Here is a 9,259-nt window from a genome sequence, read left to right as displayed (position 1 = left end):
TTTCAGTTTAAATGGACGCTCTATTCTCTGTCAGATCTCGATATGCATACCCTTGCACCTATCTGTAGAGATAGCGCTACTTTGTGGAGAGTCAGAGTCCCGGTTGATATGTTGAGAGATTGTAGAGATGCATGTCCCAGATCATGTGTTACGGTAATTTCTTCTTTCTCAGCATGTGTCGGATCCTATTGAGCAAATCGATCGTAGGCGACAGATGACATCGTATCGTACAGACTGGGCCATATTCCATGCGGCCTACATAGAAAGGTGAAATAATAGGTGGAATTTCATACAGAACGAGAGAATTCTAGCAGATGGTTATACAGCGTATATGCGTTGGATTTGAATATCACACGTAGATAGATAGGACGCGACCCACAGCTAGCAACTGGATGCGTACCACGCCCACCGATAGATAATTACATCCTTAGTGCCATGATTGAGAGGGATTATGTAAGTTTTTAAACTAAATTAAAACGACAATCCTTTTTTGTCAATATATTATTTTCTAAGTTGTGTATATATTGATTAAAACGCAGATCCATGCTTTTGATGAGATTGAGGTTGCTATAAATGAGCATATTAATGAGATTCAGGATCCACACTGTTAGGATCTTCAATAGGATTAGACAGGGAATAGCAAACGTGTTCCATAAAAATAATGTTGACGAGTTTGAAGGACGTGAGGACAGATCACGCCAACTTGGTAAAGTGTATACGTGAAGACATAGGACTGGTCAAAGGGTAGCGCGTGACGACGGAACCGGCACTTCTCAAAGTGCGGCGCGTGATGATGGAGTTTACACTTCTCAGCCACATACACAACTAAATACTCAGATCATCGAGGCACATCAACATGGACAGATGGGGCAGGGACAAGGGGGAAGAGTGAGGGGAAGGGGTAAGAGAAGGAGAGGAAGGAGGGGTGGACTTTTAGGATGTATGTGAAATTTATAATATGGTTATGAATTTTAAGAATATATATGGTTAGATTGTTCAAATTTGTTGCTTGTGCGGATCAATTTTTGTTTATATATGTGATTTTCTCGTGTATTGTTTTGATCTATGGTTAAATTTTATGAATATTTTTCTAATTCAGTATATATGCCGGAAATTTGATGTTTATGGTTGGATTTTCATGTATATTGTTGTGAATGAGGCGGAAATTTCATTATATACAACATGTTTTGGATTGTAAAATTTATAGGCTCAATTAGAGATGGAACATGCACACAGTCTATGCATGTTTAGGGTATGCAACTTCACGAGATTTTAAATCCTGTGAAGATATGGCTCCCCACTAGTCCATGTAGTAATTAGGCCCGGTTGAAACTGAGTCAAAATGACAAATATGTTTGAAATGAGTCGTTTTTTAAAAATAAATTTCTGAAGGGGCCTATTTTAAAAATTTGTCAAAAATTTTGAGAATGAATAAATATTTGTTTCAAGAAAAATTTTTGGTGAAAGTGTATGAAATGCATATTGAAGAGGGAGTTAAGACTAATTTCTCTCCTTAACTTACTTTTCACTTCCAAATATCCATCCTCTACCGTTCATCGTCCACTTTTTACGTCAAATCATACTCAACAAAATCGAAGGGGCGATCTAATTAGTTTTAATTCTTATTACCTCGTTATAAGCAAATAGCATATCATATCTCGAGCGCATCTGGTGTAGTGGTATCATAGTACCCTCCCACGGTACTGACCAGGGTTCGATTCCCTGGATGCGCATTTGTTTTTGTTTTTTTAGCAATTTTGTCACTCTGTTATGAGTCGGGTGGCTTTTTCAGTAATTATGACACGCTGTTACGAGTCGAATGGAGGAAGTCTTGCCCACTGTTAAACCAACCCGGCGCAGATCCTTTTCCTTTAATTTCTGCCCAGAGCCCATATGCCAGGGCCCATAAGCCATATCCCATCAATCGTGTTGGCCTTTCTTCTTTATTAGATCAAGGAGTACACATATTTAATTTTGAAAAATGACTTAAGCACCCAAAATATAGGACAAAGGGAGGGGACATGTGATGTGTCCCCTACATTGGTCCCATATTTTGGGTCTCCGTAGCAATACTTTTTAATTTTCTGCTTTTGATGCGTCTGCTTTGTCTTCTCTTGATTCTACTTAAATACCAGTATAATGTTGTTTCAAACATAACCAACTCTTGAACATTTTCCCTTACAATTGAGGCTTGATTTAGTAAAGGGACTCACAACTAACTCTTTCCATTTTTTACAAGGAAGGCTAGCTATCAGTTTCATACTATGAACCGTCTACCTTTTTTGGTCATGTCTATGTCGTATGCGAGATGGCTACTCTACACTACTATTCAACTTTTCTGACATGTAAAACTTTGAAAATATTTTAGTTATTATGTATTGAAAAAGTGTTTTGTCTTAAATTTGGGAACCACATGCGTAACCTTGGTACGGACTATTTTTCTCAAAAATCGAGTAGAAAAAAAAAGAACGCGGGATGACCCACAACCCGGACCATCGTGAGCTGGGATGGATCATCATGGGTCGGATCGGACCACGCCTAACCCCTTAAAGGCTATGGACCGGACTGAGTTTAGCCTTAGGAACAGAGTCCTCCGCCTAGCTTGTCAAGGCCCGGCCCGGCCCGGCCAAGTTGGTTCGCGGTTCGGGCCTTCTAAATCTACACAAGACGATCCTTTAAAAAAAAAATCTACGCAAGAGGAAACACACATTAACACATTAACACATTGAAATTGCGTTCTTGTTCAAACGAGCAGGTTGCTTATCTTCACCGGCACCACGTTTGACTGGAATAAGCCACATTCAAACCCTTTCTCCTCACAAGGGTCGCAAATCACACAAAGCCTGTTGATGTTGAATTGGCTCCGTCCATACAATTTGATCACAACCAGCAAACCCAGGGCGCCGCCTTTCGACCCCGCCCCCCCGTCAAAGCAAAAGGGGAAAACTAGGCCGCAAAGCCAACCATTTGTGCTTGGAGAATCGAACAGCCTAATGCATGGGTAATTTGGAAAGGTGGCATAGTTTGATTTGTGGAATGAAGAAGCGCAGACTTTGTTTAGTACAAATTGCAAGCCTCATTTTTTTTGCTGAATGTCATGTGCCCATGTCAGCGAAATATACGTGCATCCACGAGGCTAGCGTAATAATCGAAATGTTCAAATTCAATTATTGATGGAAGAGGGAGCACAAAAGTGAGGCCAAAACCTTCACATTTATTTTGTTGTTATATTTTAGTTTGGAATTTGGGTTTGGCTTGGTTAAGAACATCTCCAACAGCTTTCCTATTTTATTAGTATTCTCACTTTTGGAGAATTTTAGGCTTTTTTTTTATCCAACAGATTCCCTATCCCATTCCCCAAAATAGGGATGCAGGAGAAAAAAAAAGGGAGTCTTCCCCAAATCTGGGGCATTCTTCAAATATTTGGGGAGAGCTTTGTCATAAATGTAACACGTTCTTCAAAACGGGATGGAGGAGAAAATAAATATAAAACAAAATCCGTAATTACAAAAAAAAAGCCATGGGGGCAGTTTCAATGCATAAGAGCATTCCAAAATAGGGATGTAGAGTATTTTTATTATTGTAATAAATACATGATTCTTCAAAATAGAAAAACTATTGGAGTTGGAGTAAAAATAATTTGGAGAATATGACTTTTGCTTTCACATTTTGAAGAAATTTTTAGGGAAACTGTTGGAGATGCTCTAACATGCTTGCATTTTGGGGGCTCAACTTGAGGGACTATAATAGAGCCCAATTATTGATGATCAGCCTGAAGAGATGAGCTCAGGATTCATGTTGTCAGGGTGGCGGTCGACCGGCCCGGTCGACCGCATTCGTGCACAAGGTTTCCTGTGCGTCTGGAAGGAGATCGGTCGACCGGTGCGGTCGACCGACGGTTCTCTGGAGTTTGTGGGTTTGATTACTGGATGGTGGGCGGTCGACCGGCCCGGTCGACCGCGATGGATCGCGGTCGACCGTACCGGTCGACCGCCGCTGCGGTTTTGAGTTGGGTCTGTTTTCAGACCCGTTTCGTTTTGGATTTGTATAAATACCCTTTGGGTGTTTTTTAGGGTTAAGAGCAAGGACGAATTTGAGCAGATTGAGAGAGTTTTCTTTGGGCTTCTATTCTAGGAGCAATTGGAGAGATTGAGAGTTGATTGTTGAGGGTTTATGAGAGATTTGTAACCCTAGTTTGTTCCTCTTGATTTCTAATAGTGAAAACTCCCCCCTCCTTGCCCCGTGGACGTAGGCATCTTGCCGAACCACGTAAAACTGGTGTTTGGTTGTTTGTGCTGTTGATTTTGGTTGGTTGTTTATCTTTCTCGGCGATTGTTTTGGTTGCTCAAGGCACAACAATTGGTATCAGAGCTCCGGGCTACGCTTGGGCTATTTTGGAGGAGTAGATCGCTTTGGAAGTTCATCTAGGGCTTCGTTTGGTGATAAAGGTGGGATCTTTTCAGTAAAAATCTCGTCTTTTTCAATTTGGATCTATTTCTCGTTTGTTTCCGCATTGGTTTGGTGGTGCTTTGAGATATATGGCTGAAAAAGATAAAAGTGGGGAGGGTTCTTCTGGTGTGAAGGCCGTCCAAAGTTTGAATATACATTCTATGAAAATAGATGTGGAAAAGTTCAACGGCACAAATAATTTTGGACTTTGGCGATGCGAAGTCATGGATGCGCTAAATGCGCAAAATTTGGAAGATACATTGGAGTTGGACGGAAAACCGGCCGACGTTGATGAAAAGGTTTGGAATAAGATGAATAGAACGGCGTGTGGTGTGATTAGGTCTTGCCTTACCCAAGACCTTAAATATGATGTGATGAATGAAACTTCGGCAAAGAAGATTTGGGAGGTCCTAGAGGGCAAATATTTGACGAAGAGCATCGAAAATCGTTTGCATTTGAAGAGGAGGCTTTATCGCTTCCAATTGAAGAAGGGGACATCCATTAGTGATCACATGAACCACTACACGAAGCTACTTGCAGATTTGGCGAATGTAGATGTCAAGGTTGAAGACGAGGACAAGGCATTGTTGTTATTGAGTTCCTTGCCCGACGAGGAATATGAGACCTTCGTCCTCACTCTTATTAATGGAAAGGCATCACTTTCGTATAGTGAGGTCACCGCAGCCCTTGTGAATTATCAACTTCGAAAGAAGGACAAGGAGACTTCCATCGAGCCGGTTGCTGGTGCATTGGTTGCAAGAGCTAGAAGTCCAAACCGTGGAAGAAGGTCGCAGTCTAGAGTGGGGCATCCTGCAGTTGGTAGGAATCAGTGTGCCTTTTGTAGAGAGGATGGACATTGGAAAGCCGAATGCCCAAAATTGCAAGCTGTGAAGAATAAAGGGAAAGCTATTCAAGCTTCAGAGGTGAATATTGCCAAGGCTAGTGGCGATGTTTCAGATTCAGATTCAGATTCTTCGGGCTATTCGTGCCCAGCTCTTCCGTCAGTTGATGTTGCCGACTCCACCGAGTGGATGTTGGATTCTGGTGCTACTTACCACATATGCCCTAGAAGGGATTGGTTCTCCAGCTTTCAGGAGTTGGAAAGAGGGGATGCTGTTCTCATGGGTAATGATCACAGATGCCCTATTGGTGGTATTGGTACCGTTCGGATTCGGATGAGTGACGGGATGATCCGGGAGTTGGCTGATGTGAGGTTCGTTCCTCAACTGAGGAAGAACATCATTTCACTTGGGGTATTGGAGGCATCAGGCTATAGGGTGATCTTGGCGGATTCTCGCTTGAAGGTCACATCGGGGTCCATAATTGTGATGAAGGGAGTCAGGCGGAGTAACTTGTATTATCTACTTGGGAGCACGGTAGTTGATAGGGCGCTGACTACTTCTATGGCTAGACTGTGGCATTGTTTGGTGCTGGGATATATTGTTGGTTATACCGTGCACAGATTGTTGAGGAGTGCTATGACCTGCAGATTGAAGTCCTGTGAGCACATTGGTATGAGCAAGAAGACCGAGGTGGAGTTCAGCACTTCTATCCATCGATCGAGAGGTCTTATTGGAGGTGTTCAGTCAGGCATTTGGGGGCTTTCCGAGGAGGCATCATCGGGAGGTAATCGTTATTTTGTTTCCTATGTTGGGGATTGTACTAGGCATATTTGGGTTGCAACCAAGTCCCGTTGGTATAAAGACCTAGTAGTCCGCAACAGTTGGAGGAGGTGTATGGGCAGAAAGGTTACCTCTGTTACAGAGTTTTAACTCATTCTGAGTTCTTAAACTCGTTAAGAGTTCTTAATTAGCTTGCAACGCAAGTTAATCACATCAAACCAGACATTCGGTTTTCAACAACTCTTGTCAGAGTTTTCAACTCGTTCTGAGTTCTTTATACTCGTCAAGAGTTCTAAACCGAATTCATCAAGCAATTCAATCGGTTTCGTGAGATAGGACGGTCGGATCGTCAACGGAGAGCAAGTTCGACGCGATCAATCGAAGGAGGCACTCCACCGCTACCAAGAAGAACCCAGTTTTAAACAAAGGGGAGAATCAAATTCATTCTCCTCTCTTTTGTAATCGGAATCCAAATTGTAATCGATTTTGAGAGAATACAAGTCAAATTTTCTTTCATTGTCTTTTTACTGCAAATTTCCAACAACCAATTGATCAGGTCAGAGGGATATCGCAGCGGGTGGAGGTTGATGCTACTCCACATTGGGTGGGGATTTCTCCACGTACTCCAGGTCATTCTGCATTGGTTGGGATTCCAGCTGAGGTGGCACAGCGTGAGTCATTTATTTATGGGTGCAGATGATGAGGTAGTTGATTTGGATGCAGCTGATGGATATGTTTTGGATACGGCCATTGTTACATCTCAGGTGGAGGTGTTCGGATCGCTTCAATTTGGGGTCGTTGATGATGCTATCAGCCGCAGGTTGGATTGAGGGCCTTTGGAGGCCCATATGGTGAACTACGTGAAGGCTTGATTCCTTGGGCAAGAGGATACGTAGGCAGTCTTTATGATGCAGCCGATTTGGTGAGCGACATCGACATTTGGGGAGAGTGTTCGCACTCCCATTTGGGTCTCAGCAAGTGAGGCATTTGGTGTAGTCGGTGTAGGCTCAGTTGTTTGGTGAGTAGACACAGTTGGTTTGGGGTTGAGTGTTCGCACTCCCGTTTGGATCTCGACGTGTTGTGATTGGAGTCCGTTGTCATGAGTCCGTTGCCATGGCATACTGGGTGCAACAGTTGAGGTATTGGTTTGATCGGTGTCGGCTCAGGTTTGGAAGAAACTTCGTCGAGGGGGAGATTTGAAGAGATAAGCTCAGGATTCAGATTGTCAGGGTGGCGGTCGACCGGCCCGGTCGACCGCATTCGTGCACAAGGCTTCCTGTGCGTCTGGAAGGAGATCGGTCGACCGGTGCGGTCGACCGACGGTTCTCTGGAGTTTGGGTTTTCTACTGAGAGCTGGTCGGTCGACCGGGCCGGTCGACCGGAATTGATCGCGGTCGACCGGTCCGGTCGACCGACGCTGTTTTGGACTGGGCTGCCTGTTTTCAGACCCGCTTCGTTTTGGGTTTGTATAAATACCCTTTGGGTGTTTTTTAGGGTTAAGAGCAAGGACGAATTTGAGCAGATTGAGAGAGTTTTCTTTGGGCTTCTATTCTAGGAGCAATTGGAGAGATTGAGAGTTGATTGTTGAGGGTTTATGAGAGATTTGTAACCCTAGTTTGTTCCTCTTGATTTCTAATAGTGAAAACTCCCCCCTCCTTGCCCCGTGGACGTAGGCATCTTGCCGAACCACGTAAAACTGGTGTTTGATTGTTTGTGCTATTGATTTTGGTTGGTTGTTTATTTTTCTCGGCGATTGTTTTGGTTGCTCAAGGCACAACACAGCCCACGTGCCTAATTCCAGTTTGCCAACGTTCTATAGAGAATAAAGTTTAAATCAATTTTCAATTAAACGGAAGTCACGATGTATTTGAACTTATAAGCGGTAGAACTCGAACATTTGATTTTGAGCGACACGAGAGAACCACAGAAATCATTGGTTTGGATGCGATTGGACTTGTGTAATCAAAATTTCACTCTCGAATCTGATTTAGGAGTGACTTACGAGTTTTGTCCTTTTCCCCTCTCGGCCCTACATATATATTACACAACCTTCAAGAAACTAACAAAGTGAGAAAGATCAAGAGTTAGAAAAACGTAGCTGGTGATGTTTGAGATACGTAAATGAGTTCAGCATAAAACAAGCTAATTATGAGATATTGAGATATTTTGTTCTTGGTGCTTAAAACAGTGTATCGAATGTGGGAAATTAATCATAACTGAGCATCTCCAACAGCTTCCCCATTTCTCACTTTTGGAGAATTTAATTAGGTTTTTGGCCCAACAGATTCCCCATCTCATTCCCCAAAATAGGGATGGAGGAGAAAAAATGGGGAAGCTTCCCCAAATCTGCAGCATTCTCCAAATTTTTGGAGGAAAAAATTGATTCTTCAAAATGGGGAAGCTGTTGGAGTTGGTGTAAAAATTAGTTGGAGAATATGACTTTTGCTTCCCCATTTTGAAGAAAATTTTGAAGAAGCTGTTGAAGATGCTCTGAGTTTTGAACAAAACAAGCCGAAGATGACATCCTTTATTACGTATGTACATATGTGAGTTTCCACATGCCCTTTGACTTCTGCCGGAAAAAACTTCCTAGAAACTTTTAAGTTAATCAATAGGTGAAATTTAAGAGAAACCCTCTTAACATTAAAGGATTGTCAAATGCCCCCCGTAATTTCGAAAATACCTAAAAACTCTCTTTAAGCATACAAAGTATTACAAAACTGCTTTGAGATTTTATTAGAAGATTCTCTTTATGTTGACATTTTATCAGAACATCGCAAAGGGTTAATGAAGATGGGTTAAAGAGAATGATTAATGTACTTAGACCATTTGATAATCCGAATGACTAAATTATTAATCCGTTAAATAAGTTTTATTTTAGCCATTGTGATCAGTTTTAGTGTTTGGGAATAACAATGATTTTGACTATTTTCTTTATAATTAGAAGGGTTAACTCTTAATCCTTCTAAATATGAGTATTAGTAAACCCCTCATTTTGAGGGGTTAACTCATTTTAATCCCTCTAGAAGAGTTAGCTTAACCCTTCTATATTTTTTATGTTTGCCAAATTATGAAGGGTTAACTCACTTTAACCATTGTATAGATTTTTTTGTGTTTGACGGGTTAATAAGGGGTTAAGTCACCTTAACCCCTCACTTAACTCTTTGCCAAACGGTACCTAAAGTTAT

At 42.0% G+C, this 9,259-nt stretch overlaps 1 non-coding gene across 1 annotated transcript; it reads left to right on the top strand.

The window, feature by feature from the left end:
• TRNAG-CCC lies at positions 1,663–1,733 on the top strand. The gene has a single exon. It is a non-coding gene; the product is annotated as a tRNA-Gly (tRNA).

Source organism: Asparagus officinalis, chromosome 8 (genome assembly GCF_001876935.1).
Source record: "Asparagus officinalis chromosome 8, Aspof.V1, whole genome shotgun sequence".
Classification (NCBI taxonomy): Eukaryota; Viridiplantae; Streptophyta; class Magnoliopsida; order Asparagales; family Asparagaceae; genus Asparagus; species Asparagus officinalis.
Note: the sequence above shows the minus strand (reverse complement) of the source record. Positions and strands in the feature narration are given on the sequence as shown.